Source organism: Felis catus, chromosome B2 (genome assembly GCF_018350175.1).
Source record: "Felis catus isolate Fca126 chromosome B2, F.catus_Fca126_mat1.0, whole genome shotgun sequence".
Classification (NCBI taxonomy): domain Eukaryota; kingdom Metazoa; phylum Chordata; class Mammalia; order Carnivora; family Felidae; genus Felis; species Felis catus.
Genome location: NC_058372.1, coordinates 87,626,299 through 87,645,325, shown reverse-complemented (window position 1 = coordinate 87,645,325; position 19,027 = coordinate 87,626,299). Strand labels below are relative to the sequence as shown.

The 19,027-nt window shown below is 33.6% G+C and overlaps 1 long non-coding RNA gene across 3 annotated transcripts in view; it reads right to left on the bottom strand.

Annotated features, from left to right (window-relative positions):
• Window positions 1-536: 536 nt before the first annotated feature.
• LOC111560502 overlaps window positions 537-19,027 on the bottom strand; it is a 415,346-nt gene continuing 396,855 nt past the window's right edge. For all 3 annotated transcript variants that reach the window (XR_006598075.1, XR_006598077.1, XR_006598076.1), the window contains one exon: window positions 537-1,535. This is a non-coding gene — a long non-coding RNA (uncharacterized LOC111560502). The remainder of the gene's footprint in view (window positions 1,536-19,027) is intronic.

Genomic DNA, 19,027 nt, shown 5'->3' with positions numbered 1-19,027 from the left:
TCAGAAAAAAAAATTTAAAGACGTTTCCTCTTATTTCATGCCCTCCTTTTTTATATAGCTACTGTCCCTCCCTCCTTTTTTTTTTTAATTTTTTTAACGTTTATTTATTTTTGAGACAGAGACAGACAAAGCATGAGTAGGGGAGTGTCAGAGAGAGAGGGAGACACAGAATCGGAAACAGGCTCCAGGCTCTGAGCTGTCAGCACAGAGCCCGACGCGGAGCTTAAACTTACAGACTGACAGATCATGACCTGAGCAGAAGTCGGACGCCTAACCGACTGAGCCACCCAGGCGCCCCGCCCTCCCTCCTTTTTTAAAAAATTCATTCTTTTTAACTTTAGCTTTCATGACCCTAAGCAGCTGTAATTCACTCACTTGTTACTGATTATCTTACCTCCAGACAATTAAAGCAAAACCCAATTTTTTTCTGCTTGAGTTTTTTGTTTGAAATGTCAAATGTAGTCATATACATATCTTAAAGTTTTCTAAATTACATTTCAATTTTTAAAGATGAACTGAAGCTACACAGGAGTGAGCTGGACTTCTTCTAATATTGGTTTTGTACTCTTTCCAGATAGTCATCTTGGTAACTACCAATGATCAACACAAAAAACAGCCACCACAACAGTTTCCCATCTTTCACCTCATTATATCCATGAATGTGATGAAATGCATTTAGCCTTTTTCTCATTTTACAGCATGAGACCCTCTACAACACCATATTATTTATAGACCTATGAGGAGCTAAGTATGGATATAAGAAGGTCTTCAATTTCTCTGATATTTTCACCAAGTCATCTCACATTCCAAATATTTCCTTTTAAAATCTTCAGTGGTATGTACTTCAAATTTTTTTTAGTTATTTACATTCAAAAAATATGTGTGATTTTTTTTTCATTTCAAATCCTTTCTATTATCACAATCATGTATAAATGACAGGACAATGTGGTTCTAAAACGTCCAACACTAGAAGCATTATGAAAAAAAAAGTTTGTTGTGCAATGTTCTAATGTCTACTTAATCCATAAAGACAGAGAGGAATTCTCTCATTATTGATGTAATATAGAATATATTCTGGTTATGCAAGAACAAGAACTTTAAGCCTGGATGGCAACAACATTTCTGTGTAATGAGTCTGTTTACATACAGCAAATTTAAATGTCTTAGTTTTTTTTTTTTTTAAACTGGTATCTTTTATAGAACAAATCAAACCCTAAGGATGTAATCAAATTAAAAGGATTAGTACTCATTAATAAGCTGGCAGTAATATTTCATCAAAAGTTTGCTAAGTCTCTCTCTGCAAAACCAATAGATAAAAGCAGGCAGTGCATAAAAGTGTCTGTCTACTGCATTAAAATATGACAAAAATAATATTTCTTAACATTGCCAAAGAACCATCTATTTCTGAAGATCATACCAGTTCCCATTGCATAGGCCAGTAAGGGTCATTAAACACCAATGGGTCTCTGAGTCCTTCTTCAGAGTCAATGACATTGTAGACTTCACTCGGGATCTCATTTTCTTCCACACAAGGTCTGCAGGGCAAAGACGGCAAATGAACTATGAAAAACATAATCACTGCTTTTACTGTTGCTTTTTTTGTCATAAAAATTCCATTTATTTAAATTCCATTAAAAAGCACATTTGGCTGCCGAGAGCATAAATATACACTTTTATTATATTTAGCATTTTTCATTTTCAAAAAAATTCTGACATTTGTTTAGATAAAAAATGTTAAAATATTTTTGAGCTACCTGTTTCAGCTAACCACTTATGCATTTGTTGCATACAATAAATGCTGGAAAAATGAGTGATTTGAAATGCAATTCAAAAGCTCTGTATATATTTCCCATTAGAAGTTATCAGCTTACACTGATCTTTATCCTTATCATGTCATGTGCCTGCCCGTCTGACTTTTCCCAAAATACATCTCTTAAAGAGTGATTTAAATTACATAAGGAGTGCCTGGGTGGCTCAGTCAGTTGAGCATCTGACTTTGGCTCAGGTCATGATCTCATGGGTTTGAGCCCCGCATTGGGCTCTGTGCTGAGAGCTCAGATCCTGGAGCCTGCTTCGGATTCTGTGTCTCCCTCTCTCTCTGCCCCTCTCCTGCTCATGCTCTGTCTCTCTCTCAAAAATAGATAAACATAAAAAAAAAATTAATAAATTACTTGGACAATAGTAAATAACACTTTTTTTTAATCTCAGTTTTGTAATTGCTCTGATGTATTTAATAAATCATTAACCAAGCAAGTGACAGTGATAGAAATTCAGGATGGCTCTTTAACACAATATTCTCCTGGAGATAAAGCTGTAACTCAGTCATTCATACCTGCCTGTGCACTTTGGAAGATTACCAAAACCAAATTTTGAGGGAAATAATTAAGCAATGACATTGACAACACCTCTGTTTTAGAAATAAATTTAAATTTAGTAAAATGATAAATGAAATTAAGCTATCATATATTAGAGTTATTCTGATTTATAAATATATACAAGGTTAAACTATGATTGTAAGTTTATTAAGAACAGGAATTTTATCTAATTTTGAGAAAGTCCCACACCTGTGCACATAGGGTATTTGGTAATTATCTGTCAATTTACTAACAGATTATCAAAATGGAATAGCCAAGTAGCAGTATGTACATAAGAAGGTTATGTCCAGAAATGTTCTCTTCGGCATCATTTGCAAACAGGGAAAAATGAAACAACTTGAATGTACGTGAACATGAAATTGTTTTAAAATCATATTAAAGTCACACGATGAAATAGTATTTCGCAGTAAAAACAAAACAAAACAAAATAAAATGACCTGTAAGTGTCAATTGGAGCCATTTGGATCATTCTCAAAAATCGTATGGAGAGGGCAAAAGGCTGTGTACATTATGTTATCATTTATATAAAGTTTAAGTCATCCAAAAATAAGTTTATAAATTATTTAAAAATAATACATATAAAGTATATGCATCTAAGTGTACATGCAAAGAAGACTCTTCTGAAGAAGGTGAGGAGGGAAATAGTTTTAGGAGGGGCACACAGAGGAATTCAACTCTAGTGAAGTTGAATTCCTTCAAAGGAAATAGAGTGCAACTCTAGTGAAGTTATTCCTTCAAAAAACCTGGAGCCATTATGACAAAATAAGGTTAACAAATACAGCTGGTGTATACATATTATACACTATACTGGTGTGTATATTTTTATGTATATTGGGAGTATGTCATAATGACAAGATACACATACACAAACAAAACTAGTACAGACTAGCTGTTATATCAGTGAGCCAAAGATGGCTTCTGTACATTGGCCCTATGTTGTTTACTTCTTTACAGCAAGCTGGGACCTACTAGCTCCAAACCCCATGGGCACCAAAAAACCCGAAATTTTTACATATCCAGTTGTTTTAAATAAAGCCCATATAAGCAGAATTTTAGCCATTTACGGCCTTCCTGCATTGCACAATGCACAAAACTGCACCCAATATCTGCTAACCATAGATCAGATAAACTCTGTGGCTATAAAAGACTCCAAGCTTCTGCTGCCCTTCAGAGCTCTCTGACCCAGAGACTCTCCATTATGCTGCTGAGCAAAATCATCTAGATTCATAACACTCTCTCTGATCCTCTTTCCCCCAGACTTCCCTTTGCCCTCTGCCTCTTCTGGGTAGTAGCCTTCACCCTTTACCTCTGGAAGGGCTCCTGCTGTGAGGGACTTTCCCCAAATGCAAACCTGCCAAAGCTCTGTCCAAATAAAACTCCTTGTGTGCTACTGCCACCTCATGGTCATATCTATTTCCTTGATCATCCCCCCAGATCCCTCAAACTCAATACAAAGAATTGGGAAAGATATCAGAATAAAAGTCAGAAGACCTGAATTCTCTATTCTGCACTCCACTTTGGCTCTTGCGTTGATCAGAGGGTCAAATGCACTTATCTAGCTAAACATTTCCATACTTTTGTCAAGAAGAGGATTATTATTTCTCCAGGAATGGCTGTTAGCTGTGAGTTCAGAAAAATAACATTCAGAAACATTTGGATGGCCACTTAAAGGACTGATAGATCATTCAAGAAGGATGTAGCATGGTGTTTGCAGAAGTGCCTGGGGACCCTACCTGCCCTGCTTGCACTGTGAAGCCCTCCTCTCTACCACTGCAATGACCACAAATCCTATCAACCATCAAAGGGATAGCATTTGAAACTTATGAAATAAAACATTTAAGTAGAGGAGAAGAGGAAGTTCTATTAAATGTGAGAATTTAATTTAAAAATACCAAAGCAATGACAGTAAAAATAGAATAAAAGAAAATACAAAGCAATAAAGTAATAAAAATTGTTAAAACAAATTATAAAAAATGAGGAATTAAAAGTACTTATGCATAGAAAAGTGTTTGCTGTGATCTCATTGTTTATTTCACTCATATATACATGTAAGCATGAATATTTATGGAAGAATACTTCAGAAAATGTAAAAATGAGAGATCAAGAAAATTTCCTTATGACTCTCTGTACCATTTGATTTTTTTTTACCAAGTGCTTGCACAAAATTTATGTTTAAGAAACTCTTTAAGACAAAATAAATATCAAAATGTCCCAGATTTTCAATGAGATTTTGGAGTTAAAATTTTTAGCAAAATTTCTAGTTTTTTAAAAAAAAAAAAGAAAGAAAAACAGACACAAAACGAATTCTATTCAATAGAATGTCAGCAGGCTATATTTGTGCCAATGTCACAGATTTTTACCTCTGATCTATATTCTCAAAATTTTACTACATATTATTGTAATTCAGAACTGTAGGAATACTATATCTTGAAACAACAGCAAATAAGAATAAAATAGGTTACTTCCTTCCAAGATTTGATGTAAATTAGCATTATAATCCATTGGATCTGAAAATCCCCTTGTTTTGTTTAACTCAAAATGAAGGGAGGACTTTTTTTAGACAATTATATTTCCATGTAAATAGTTATATCTTCATTTTTATATCTCATGCAGCTATTTTCTCAATCCTAAATTGAGAGAATATCTAAATATTTTGTGATTCTAAACTGGTTAGCCTTTCAAAACATTTTTCTTCATATTTACATTTTAGCACATTTGCTAAGTTGCAACATTTCATATTCCTCTTCATTACTGACTCATAAACACACTGACCTGTACCAAGTCTATACAGGTGACACAGACACAGTGACCAACAAGTGCCTTCCTCATTTTGCATGTCCCTGAAGAGCACGTGCTGTCTTCAGAAATGATTTAAGTGACCCAAGGCTTAAGGCATCCCATTGCAATGGTTATGATTTTTTAAACTGAAGAAAATTATGTGAAAGCTACATCTTCTCTGTTGCATTCAAATTCACAAAAATGGACAGCTGAAATTCAAAGTCCTATTAGGATGTCATATAGGAAAATGCCAAACTGGCTCTGAATGATTATTTCTTTTTAATTTTTGCAAAATAGTAATGTTAACCATTGCATCATTATCTATTATCCTTCTGCTAGATGTTCTATACCAAAGCTACATTTTGGAAAGTACTACATTACCTCATGATCCTACCAGCATTATTTAATTGTGCACGTGTATACACATACAACTATATAAAAATGAAATGAAGAATTGAAATAATAAAAAATAACTTAGCATATATACTCTTTTTATTTCCTAACAAGTTTCTTTTACTTTTCTTTTTAAAGAAAGTAAATGTGACAGGTTAAAAAAAATTGGCCCAGGGACTGTCTTTGAGACAGCCAGGGGGAATAGTCTGCTTTAGAGAATGAAGTCACAGTCATGATATAGTTAGAGGAGTTTGGGAGCCTCGCCAAGAACAAGCTGGTAAGGCCTGCAGACTAACCTCAATTCGTGCAGTTTTCAGGCATATAATAGCTGCATGGTTAGAAGCCATTTCACTGATTCACCTGAACCCTATTCCCAGTTTTCCTTCTATGCCAATCTCACAGCATGGTTTGGAAAATATTTTATCTTTGAAGAGACACCAGCTTGCTAACTATCCACCTAACAGTGTACACAGCTTTGCATCCAAGCAGGAGCTCCTTCTATAGGAAATTGCTAAGACTTTCAAAAATTTAAAGCAATAATGCAAAATATTCTTCACTGTGAAAGAAAATAAAAATCATCTGAGATAATAAATCATTTTATTTTTTCTCATTACTGCATATTACAAAAACACACAAACAAAAAATGTACTCCTTTAAAAATTTTCAAATCCATGTGCTAGTCCAAGGGTCAATAAATTTTTTTCTGTGGAGGACCAGATTGTAAATAATTTAGACTTTGTGGGTCTTTCTGGTCTCTGCCACAGCTATTCAACTTGGCCATAGTAGCAAGAAAAGAGCTATAGACAATACATAAACAAATGGCCTGAATTCAAGCAAAATTTTATTTACAAAAACAGGTGCAGGCAGAATTTGGCCTTTGGCTTTTGCCCCACCGTTGTGGATCCCAGCGCTGGTCTATAGCCTGCTTTTACCAATCATACAGTGTATAACTATTAAAATGAACATCTATAAATAAGTATAAAGGAAAAACGTATCCATTCCCTACTGAGGTATATGTACAATTCAATCTTAAACTAGGGCACTAAATTCCAGAGGAAAAGTGAAAAATGACAAGAATGAAATAAATATACTTCTTTCCAGTACAGTTTTACCCCGCTATCCAAAAGTACAGTGTTCTTATGAAACCTTTCCTAAGCTGAAATGGCATAATCAGAAGAAGCAATTACCATTAATTTATACAGAAAAAAATTTGAGCATTCCCAGACCCCCCCCCCCCAAAATAGCCTCCCTTTGGCTTTTCTGATACCTTAGGACAAATCTTGCTAACAGATGCACAAAATAAATCAAGATAAAGCACAGATGTACACAGACACAATTCAAAGCTATGGTGGCTTGATGCTGATGCTGAAATGTAGTTCCCAGGGAAGAGGTGTGGCGGGGCCACTCTTGCTGCTTGGGATGAGCACTGCCTGCATGAGGGCTCACTGCCAAACAAACGCCGAACACTATTTTCTCTCTTTGCCTTTTACTGACCAAGCAAAAATCCTCTTTGGATTTCTTTCACTTCGTGAAAACAGGGATTAATGTAGATTTTTCATGAAAGCAAAGCGGCATAACCAAACTTTTGGAAAACAGTGGATAACTGCCTCCATTTTCAGTCTTTGTATTTAGCTTTTTGTAGTTTTTTTTTAATTTTTAAATGTTTATTTATTTTTGAGAGAGAGAAAGAGAGACAGATTGTGAGCAGGGGAGGGGCAGAGAGAAAGGGAGACAGAATCTGAAGCAGGCTCCAGGCTCTCAGCCATCAGCACTGAGCCCAAACATGGGGCTCGAACTCACAAACCATGAGATCATGACTTGAGCCAAAATCAGACACCCAACCAACTGAGCCACCCAGGCACCCCAAGTCATAATTTAAAAGTAGTGACTGATCATACAAGTTGAGAGAGGGGAAACTAACATTTCAAAGGGCAGCATGCTAACAATTGAGTTCTCTGCTAGGTGAACTGGGCATTCACCTATCACAAGAAAACATAAATGAATGTTTTCAGCGAATACCCTACACAAGTGTGCTTTTAATGAAAGATTAGTCAATAAATGTGAAACATACTTCTTCTAAAACTTGATTCAAAGTAAGACCTTTCTAGAAGAGATTTCTAGAATTCATCAGATATTGGCTTAACTCCACAGTGCTGCCTTTATTTAATTACCATCCCATAAAGTATTCTGACAGCACAAATGCAATGCTTAGTAAGCATTTTACCTCCAGACAGCTTGAAGATGTATGGTAGCACTAAAATTACAGTACTCACCATGACTTGTTCTGTCATCCAACTTTGGGAATGGAGCATACTTGTCTCTATAATGAGCTGTCTGATGTTCTATTCAGTTTACCTGTGGCAAACAGGTGTAAATGTAGCTACCTAAACATTGGCATATTAGTGAGATGCAAGCAAATATATTCTTCTTTTCTAAGAGGCTTTAAGCAAGAAGTCGTCATACATAATTTACTCACACTTGCACTTTGATGCAAAATAGGATGCGTTTAAAATTTTTCAGCATAAATTAAAATTTACTCTAGGGTAATATTTCCTCAAAATTTTCTCATAATTGAGATCTGACTAATGCATTGATTAAAATCTATAGAGACAGAAATGCACCATCATTTGTCCATTGTAGGCACACAAAATGATTTAATGATTTAGACTTTGTTCCAGGATACACATGTCCTTCACAAACTAAGCCTGCGTTGTCAGATATTAAGGTAAGAAGTTGTGTGGTTGAAGGTCTAGCAGTATATATAAACTAGTAAAATAAAAAGTACTTACTAATTAAATAATATAAGATATTGCTGCATTTGTTTATGTTTATAAAAACTAGGGTGACATAAGATCACATAACTATTAGCTTTGTTAAAATCTACAAAAAGTCTTTTTACCAGTTTTATTATGCAACAGTAAAAAAGAATTTCACTACTAAAAGCCTAACAATCTTACACAACTAGTAGAGTTTATTTTTAGTAGTCACAAATAAAGAAAATATAAGATCCACAAGAATAAAAAGGCTCATGCAAAAACTTGATATAGAAAAAAAAGAAAAATGCAACAAGGAACCAATTTTTAAATGAAATAATTTCTTTGAGTATTTTTACTCATCACTGAAAATCATTTCCTTTTAACCATTAAATATTTGGCAAAAGCAGCTTGTACAATGTCTTTCAGTACTTGTAAAGTACTTTCGGGGGTACCTGGGTGGCTTAGTCAGTTGAGCATCTGACCCTTGATTCCAGCTCAGGTCATGGTCTCACAGTTCATAGGATTGAGCCCCGTGTCAGGCTCTGTGCTGGCACAGTGGAGCCTGCTTGGATTCTCTCCCTCTCTCTCCCCCTCTCCCAATCATGCATTCACTCACTCTCTCTTTCTCAAAATAAATAAATACATGTTATTTTTTCCCTTTAATTTAAACAGGATTTTCAGCTAAAAAAAACAGCTGAATTGGTTTCTAGTTCTCTATTATAATCAGTCTCAGTAAAGACTTACTAAAATACTGTGGACTATACAATATATACTGATGTTATTTAGCATTGGTTCTATATAAGAGCCTAGTGAATACCATATCACAGCCAGACTTTCTGGCAATTAGAATGAGCTTTGTCAACAAAATAAAATTCTCCCAACCATTGTAATGCTTAAGTAACTTATGGATTTGAAAATATGGCACATCTAAGCAAACAGAGAGTATACCTTGACTTTCAGAATATAAAGATTTCTTTGCCCTAGAAACCCATTAAATGGCCTGCCCGTCTGTAGAACTGCCATTGTGAATGAATGGAACCAGATTCCATTCCATTGTATGTATTAATATATATATGTATATATTAATATATATGTATATATGTATACATTATTTCATTAATATATACATTATTCCACACACATATATATATGGAATTATAAACCACTGGGTTACCAATTCCTCTGATGTTCTAAAGTGTTTTTACTTATTATATTTATATATACATTCTTAATACATATCATATACTGTAAATACAGATATGATACTCTACTAGCATTAGTATAGTGGCAAAACTATAGTTCTAAAAATATTTAATAGAATATATAATATATACATGTATAGATACTGCATATAGATAAATATATATGTATATATATTTACTGTGTGCATATGTAATATATAAATATAAAACACTATAGCTATAAAGTATTTATATAATATATACATGTGTATATACTGAGTATTATATATGTGATATATATGTGTATATATAATAAATATGTAGCATATGTATATAATAAATATGTAATATATGTATATGTACTGTATACAAATATACATACACACACACACACACACACACACACTTAGATAGCCTGAGCAATAGTAAGAGATTAAGTTCCTTCATTTTATAACTGGTTTATAATTCCTTCACTGACACTATTTTATATTCCGTGAATTTTCTTTGTAAAGGTAATCCAGAGGCACATAGCATGTAAGACATCTTTTCTAAAGCCTTTAAGATGTTTTTGGTGGCAGCAGGGGTAGGGAAGCTGTCCTCAGTGAAATCCCTCAGTCACAAATAAACATGAGTGATCTACTCTGATAGTACACTAATGACTTAGAGAGTAGAGGTAGTCTCATTGCAGCAAACATTGTCACACACATCCTACACACCAAAGCTTTGCTGCTGGGCAGGGGGTCTCCCAGCCCCTTAAAACATACGTTTGGTTGTGCTTTCCTCAGAATAGCAACAGTGATAACACTCTGTCTTCTAATTTTTCACACATTCTTTCCTAATCACTTCTCCCTGATCATAGCAAGCTGCTTTAAGACTGGAGTGAAGCTTGTGAACATACAACAGAGATATCAAAAGATTTGAAACATTAAAATGCACGTGTGCTCAAGCACGTGGTTGCCTGCACGTGTGTGTGTGTGTGTGTGTGTGTGTGTGTGTGGTGTGATGTGTTTTAGAACATCAGAGGGTTCTAAAGTATCAGTCCTAATCAATTTCTTCAGACATTTTTTAAGACAACCAAAATGATTAGATCTTTTATTATTTTGCTTATTTAATGCAAAATTTTGTTTTACTGGGTGAACATGGACTTGATAGCCTCTAAGGTTTAAAACTTAGTGATATTTCAGTCCAATTCCTCCGTTTTGAAGATGAACAGACTGAAAGGCAGGGGAGTCTGAGCCCCTCTACCATTTTGGCCAACATGCACAGCAGGGCATGCCAGGTCCCAGCCCACCTGCAGTGGCCACTGGGTTCAATGTTCTCTTTGAGAAATGACACGTCACTGGCTGACAATGCAATTTTTAAGCAAAACTCATCAGGGAAATTCATAGTAAGAAAAGTGTTCTGTACTTTCAGGTACAATAAGTTTAAAGACTTTATGTTTCACTCTCTGTAACCCAAGCTAAAGAATGTAAGCTAGGTAACAGTAGGAATCTTAGTCTCAATTCATTGTATACATAGCATAGCATCTAACACATGGTGGTTAATCAAATAATATTTTTATATTGATAAAGATTAATTGAACACGGGATAGTTACAAGAGAAAAAGAAACTTTATTCCCCTGTTTGGCTGGGATTCCTAAAGAGGAGAGACCTTGCATGGCAATGTCTAGAAAATGTTTTTCTGAGTGAATTATATAACAATAGCCCACCCTCCCTGGCACCAGCATCTTACTCTGCTAACCCTAACATGATGATGACTTCATGCAAGAACAATCTCGAATACTTTGAAACATGCCAGAGCATCTCCTCTCCAATTCAATATCTTCCTTCATAAGTAAAAAAGTTATGACTCCAAAGAACCACATTTGTTTAACTTCTGCTTCACTAATCACCAATTCTCTCTCTTCTCTCAACTTTTCCTCTATTTCTGATGATTCTAAATCAACCAAATAAATATTGGAATTTGGAATTTTTCATGTAAAAAATCAGAGGTATTTACACAAGTCCAAGATTGATTACTAGCATTTGTTTTCGTGCAACCATGCAAAACTACTGTTAAAAGCACTTATAAACTTCTTGTCATTGTATATCTCCATATAAACAGAATGGACATAAGTAAACAAAGTCTCTACATACACGATATTGCAAAATGCAGTTAAATAAGATGAAGGGCAAACTTTTAGATAATTTTTTTAGAAAATCCCCTTTTCTTGTGTAGCAGTTGTGTATTATCTATTTTTGTTTTGTCCCCAGTACGCTGTATTTGATAGAAAATGAAAGGGACACATGCATTCTGAAATTCCTCTTTACTTGTAGCTCTATTATGGGTATTCAATTTGGTTGTAATATTCACTTTTATAAATATGAAAATGATTTCAAACTTTGGATTCCTAAAATTTTCCCAAAAGTCTAATAAAATCTGTTTCTATTACTTTCTAAGAGACTATAAATGAAAGGCCCAACAAATACCAATGTCACTTTTCTTCAGATTATTTAGAAAAAGGAAAATTACATATATATTGCTACTTAAAAATTGTTTTCTTTGTCACAATTAGTTTAAAACTAAATTCCTTTCATGTTTGGTGGGGAATGGGCTAAACAGGTGATGGGCATTAAGGAGAACACTTGTTGGGATAAGCACTGAGTGTTATATGTAAGTGATGAATCACTAAATTTTACTCCTGAAACCATTATTACACTACATGTGAACTAACTTGGATTTACATAAAAAATAAATATGGAAAAAATAATAAAATAAAAAATAAAATTGTTTGCACCTGGAAAAAATGTAAAAATAAAAAAATAAAACCCCATTACAGGAAAAAGAACCTAAATTCCTTTCTTTTGTTCTCAAAAAAAAAATGATATAAGGTATAACATTGCCAAAACAAAACACTTGGATAAAGGCAAAAATCATAAACTATATCTAGAGTCTACTTTACATGATGCACATTGTTCACAAATGCTGAGTATTTTCTAAAAACTATGTTTTTCTTTCACATAAAGATAAAAAGAAAAGCTTTTAGGTCATGGGCTATGAGGGGAAGAGATAATGTCTCTTCTGCTTTGATGTTACAAGTAGCTCTTCATTACAGAAGACCTCGCATAGTATAATAAAGGTCCTGGTAAATTGAGCCTGAATATTTAATAACCAGCTTCAGCGTGGAAGCTTTGTGACTATCCTGTCCTTGGCACAGCAGAGCAAACATATATGTATTATGAAAACTAGCAAAACTTTATTATTTTAGTGTACAGATTTTACTTTAGCATTTAAAGATATAATGTCACTAAAGGGGAAAGCATGAATTCTATATTCTCTAGGAAGCCTTCTGTTTACAAATGTTTCTAAAACACCAACTGACAAGAAATTAGGGCAAAATGATCCATTTGTAGTTAAATGCAACATATAAAACTGGCTTCAAACTTTTATGCATTACCTGTAAACAGAAATTATAGCCTATTGAATGATATTTGATGTGTTAGTTTTGGAGTTAAACATAAATCTAAGTGAAGTCTGAAAAAATATTGTAATTGCATGTAAACAAGTTGCCTGAGTTTTAAACTTTGGCATTATAGACATAACAATTATATTAGAAAAAAATGTGTCAAGTCTCTTTTAGGAAAATAAAACTTTTTGATAAAAAAGTGGATGCATGAAAAATTCAAACAACCGACAGAAGTATAAGTGAGAGATTAAAAATTCACAGAAGATATACCACCTGCAAATCATCACTATTGGTAAACTCCCTTGTGACTTCTCTCTGCACATAGATAGACGTGGGCATATATAGATATAGGTATAGATAATTTGGGCATATGTAGTAGATATGGGAATACCTAGGTCAGGCATATGAAGATATGGGCACATACAGATAAACTCTGCATAAACAATTCTGCATTAAAAGTCATGTTATTATGCACAGTACTATGTGGCCTGTTCTTTTTCTAACTCAGAAAAATGTCATAAACCTCTTTCCAAGTCAATAAAAATATGTTTTTATCATTTCATACAGCATTCAGTTGTACCGAGACTTGACTTTTCCAATTTCTTGATGATTGACATAGAGTGACCATATTTTTGTAGCACAACAGTAAAATATTATTTATCAATTGATTTATAGCTTATCTCTTTATAAAAAGAATGTATGGTGACTTACAGTAAACATATAAGTAAAAAATGAAAATGTGAAACAAACACAAACCCAACAAATAAAAGCAAGAGAAAAATATAAAACTCTCGTAGTAAATGAAGTTTTGAATGTAAGTCTTACTTCAGGCTCTCAATGTCATTAAAATTCTATGAAAAAAAATAGAAAAATATGAAGTGAAAATAAATATTAGAAACAACAATCAACAGCCCATTGCCAGAATCCAGAATCTCCACTAACTTTAAAACTAAATTAGAAAGACAATGGTTCACAAAATATTGCCACAGATAACACAAAGAAACAGAGCAGATATTGTGACCATAAAGAAAAGAAAACAGGGGCGCCTGGGTGGCACAGTTGGTTGAGGCCTCCGACTTCAACTCAGGCCATGATGCCCCAGTTCGTGGGCTTGAGCCCCATGCTAGGCTCTGTGCTGACAGCTCAGAGACTGGAGACTGCTTCAGATTCTGTGTCTCCCTTTCTCTCTGCCTCTTCCCCATTCACTCTGTCTTTCTCTCTCTCTCAAAAATAAATATAAATTAAATTTTTTTTAATTTACAAAGAAAAGGAAAAAAAAGAAAACAACATGTTAATTTTTGTAACAGAGTATCTCCACAAAAACACAGCAAACTGATAACACTCTCTAGCTAGGTTAAGCGGAGAACTTTTGAAATTCAGGAAAAGGGGACTTTACATTCTTGTATTTCATCTCCTTTGTATTTCTACTACAAATATGCATTTCTTGTGAAAACTTAGTTATAAGGTCTAAAAATTATTAAGTCCAACACAGAAAAATTCAGGTTATAAAAATCCTGAATTTAAGTGGAAAAAAAAAAAAAACGATATGTGTATTTGAATGATTGGGTAATGGGTGGGATTATTATTATTTATTTTCTTCTTTCTCCTTCCTAGATTTTGTACCCACTGTTCTCCCATGAACATACTGCTGTTGTATAAGCATAAAAGCTCATACTTAGAAATAACTACAATGAAAATTAGTACAAACAGGAAAAAAGAACACTAAATGTAAAAACTTGGTGATTCTATCAAACTTCCATTCAAAGCACTTGATGTGCCCTTGCCTGAAATTCTTTCCCCTGACATCAATGTAACTCATTCTCTCAAGAACTTTAGATCTTTATTCAGTGTCACTTTTCAGTGAGGCCTTCTCTGACCTCCTATTTAAGACACACACACACACACACACACACACACACACACACACACGCGCGCGCGCGCGCACGCACTTTCATACAGATAAAAAGAAAAGATAATATATTTACTATGTAGATTTTCTTTTAATCTGTGAGATTTGTAAAGGTCAGTTTATCATGCAAATACACTCTCATAGATGTTATTTTCCATAACAATATACAATAAAAATCTTTAGAAGTTGCTAAACATTTTTTGAAAATACTAGTTTTTAATAACTGTGGTATCCAGTAGATGGATATAATACATTTAAAAATTAAGAAATTTTGAAAATTTATTAGGTTTATATTTTTCTATTGAAATAAAATATGAAAGAAGCATTTTATATTTATTTATTAAAAATTTACTGATTACTTATAATGAACTAGAAATGGTGCTCCAGCACAGGGGGCAGAGGCAAGAAAGAACACGGAGTTCCTGCCTCCAAGGGCTTACAGTATAAGTAGAGGAAGAGACACCAATTATGCAGACAATGATGAAAAACCCATTTAATTATAACTGTGACACAGTGTATCATGGGAGGGACTGGGCAGGAGTATAAACCACTACTGGATATTGAAGCAAAATCATGCTGATGAAGAGTTATTTCCACTGAGACTTGATGGGGGCCCAAAAAGGACAGTGTTCTAGGCAAAGGACTTGTATATCAAGCATCTATGTCCATTACATAAAATCTGCCTGCAAATAACTATTTCCTTAGAATAACTAGACATGAAATCATCAGACCAATGAGCATGACAATGTTTACAGTTTTTTATTCATATAATCTAATTTCCCAACACTGAGTTTCTTTCAAGATATAATCCCACCAGCAAAGTATGCAAGCATCTATGTTACAATTTTTTTCACCAACACTTGGTATTATATTTTTACCTTGATTTTTAAATTACACTAAGATAATATAATTACTATTGAAAAATCATAAAATATGTATCATTATAAAAAATTAGTAATGAGATTACAGTTCCCAAGTTTCCACCATCTAGAAATTACAACTTTGAACTTTTTACTGTATATTCAAGACATTCCACTGTGTACATATAGGCATTAAAAGGTATTGTCCTTGTATAATGGTTGTTTTTGACTTAATATAAACATTTTCTGGAATAATAAATGTGCATACACATTATCGATTCATATTTTGAACAGAATCCCGTTGTTAAGACTATAGGAAGTTTAATCATCCCATGTAGTTAATTTTTCTGCAGTTTCACTATTATATGTCTAAGTGTAGATTTTTTAAAACTTCTTTATCTTGCTTGTGGCTTCTTGAGGTGCTTAAATCAATGGATCAATGCGTTTCAGTGGTTCTTACAAATTTTTCAGCTATTGTTGCTTCAAAACTGTCTCTGCCTAATTTTCCTTCTCTTTTTCCTGGGACACAAATTAAACATTCTAAATATCATCAACTCTTCTAGGTCTCTTACTATTTTCTGAATTTTCCTCATTTTTGTCTCTCTATATTTCATTCTGGATAGTTTCTAATCACCTACATTACAGTTCAGAATATATCAAACACACATAATTTGTTTGTAAACCCTCCTCTGTTTCCTTAATGTTATCTCAGATTTTAGTTATGGTTTCAAGTTGGCCCTTTTCAAAATTATCATATCATTTTTTATAGTTTTTATATTTTACTGACATTTTTAAGCTCAGCCTTTACCTCGCTAACATGGAAAACACAAATTGTTTTATATTTCTAATATCCAGAGTGCCAAGGTCTGTTTCTGTTGTATGCTGTTTCTGCTGCTTGCAGCTGATATTCTCTAGACCTGTTGTAAACTTCATTATCTTTGGTTGTTCATTGAATGTTTATTTGAAAAATTACTTTTCAAAATAATTTCAGACCCAGGAAATGGTATATTTCTTCAGAGGGAAACTTCATTTCCTTCTGCCAACCCTGAAAGGGTGGTAGCCATCTGAGACCAAGGCTTGAGGTTTGGGGGACCGTGTAGATGACCACTCAGAGTGTATTTCATATCCCCTATTTCAGAGAGCAGCCTTTCAGGGATCCAGGCCAAAATAATTGTATTTCCCTTTGAGAGGGACTGAAATTGAATCTCTGCTTCACACTCTACCAAAATACCAGCTTTACAATTTAGCTTCACACCACTGACTGGGACATACCTCTTTCAACTCTAATGCTCCTTCTGTCCTTGGTCTGTTATTTCCTTACTATCTTATTAACTACATGATCCATTTAAGAAGATGTTTTGCATTTCTTCCAGTTTTAAAAAAATTATCTTTTTAGGGTAATTGTTCTGCATTACCAAACCACCTTTATAAGAAACAGAAGTCTCTCCACATTTAATTCCAAGTTGTTTGAAATTAAATCTATTCCCAGTTGTGATTGTTATTTTACAATCAAATGATGCCTTCGTGAACATGTATTCAAATGTATTTGTGTTCTGGGGTACCTGGGTGACTCAGTTGACTTAGTGTCCAACTTCAGCTTAGCTCATGATCTTGCAGCTCAGCTCATTTCGAGCCCTGCATTGGGCTCTGTGCTGACAGCTCAGAGCCTGGAGCCTGCCTTGGATTCTGTGTCTCCCTCTCTCTCTTCCCCTCTCCAGCTTGTGCTCTGTCTCTCTCTCTCTCTCTCTCTCTCTCTCTCTCTCTCTCTCAATCTCAAAAATAAACACTAAAAAGAGGAACTGAACTGAACTAGGGGCCAAATCTGATTTGGAGACTGGTTATTTCCTTATATTCTTACAAAAAATATTTGTTCATATGGTATGCATTTTAAGGCCTTGATATATATCACCCATTTATCATCCAGAAAGAAACTATGCTTATTCTCCCTTTAGTATTTCATCAGAAAGTCATTTCTTCCCAATTCCCCTCCTCATCTCACATACACAGACATTTACACATATAACTGGGTAATGATTTTTCATTTTTGGCAGCTTGATAGGAATATAAAAATAAATATATACCGTCTTTTAAACTGTGTATCTGTTTCACTTCTAGTGAGACTAAGCATATGTTCATGTTTATTGAACATGTAGTTCTTTATTTGTGAATTAATCTAATTTTTAAAATCATATGATGAGTAGTCAATAGACATTTTTATTCCCACTTGTACTACTAAAGATACAAATAAAGTAATTATATAAACATGTAAAATTAAAGTAAATGAAGTCAATAAAGGAAAATATCATGAAAATAATCAGGTTTTAAGTAAAGCAGAAAACTAGAATTACGTAGTTAAAGCAAAAATCAACAAATTATGGCCTAGGGGCCAAATCTGACTTGGAGCCTGCTTTTATAAAGCTTTATTAAAACACCAATATTCACATTCATTTATACATTGTCATTGTCTCTTGCACTTGACAACACCAGAGCTGAGGAGTTGTCATACTCTACTGCCAGCAATGCTTAAAATACAAGGATCAAGAGGGATTGGTCTTAATCCCTTCTAAGAGTGAAAAACCAGCATCATTTGTATTAAACGCCATCACAACCCTCTACAATATTATAAACATTGGTCTGGATATTACTTAATATTATATTATAATTTTATAATTATAATTTATATTATATGTATAATAAAATAATTATATTACTTAATATATATTATAATTATAATATATAAGTATATTTACCTGTTATATATGTGTGTGTGTATATACACATATATATGGTAATATATATATATATATGGTATAGTATATATACCTGTTAAAGAGGAGAACAGTAGAAAACAATGTAGAATTAATAAGATAATTCAGTCATTGAGTAAAATATTAATACAAACAAAACCCATGGCCTTTCTTTACTTCATCCGTAACCAGTTTGAAGATGAGATTGGGGAAAATTCCTTTTCAATAGCCAAAAATACATAGGTAATCTAAGAAAATCACTTAGGAAACCTGTCATTTCTTTACAAATGAAACTTCAAAATGAATAAAGAGACCCACCAAGTGTTGAATTGTGAAAGATTATAAAAACCAATATAGCAAATCTTTCTAAGGACACTTAGAGGTTGAAACAATGTCAAATTAAAAAAAATTTAAAATCCAATCATTTTATTACCTGACAGATGAATTTAAATTGTGACAAATGTATGAATTTTAAAGCTACCAAATTTGGGGGGGGGGGGAATGAGTGAAAGAGAGCAGTTGTCCTATCAGATATTAAAATATATAATAAAACTGATTATAGGATCAACAAGTCATTCAATG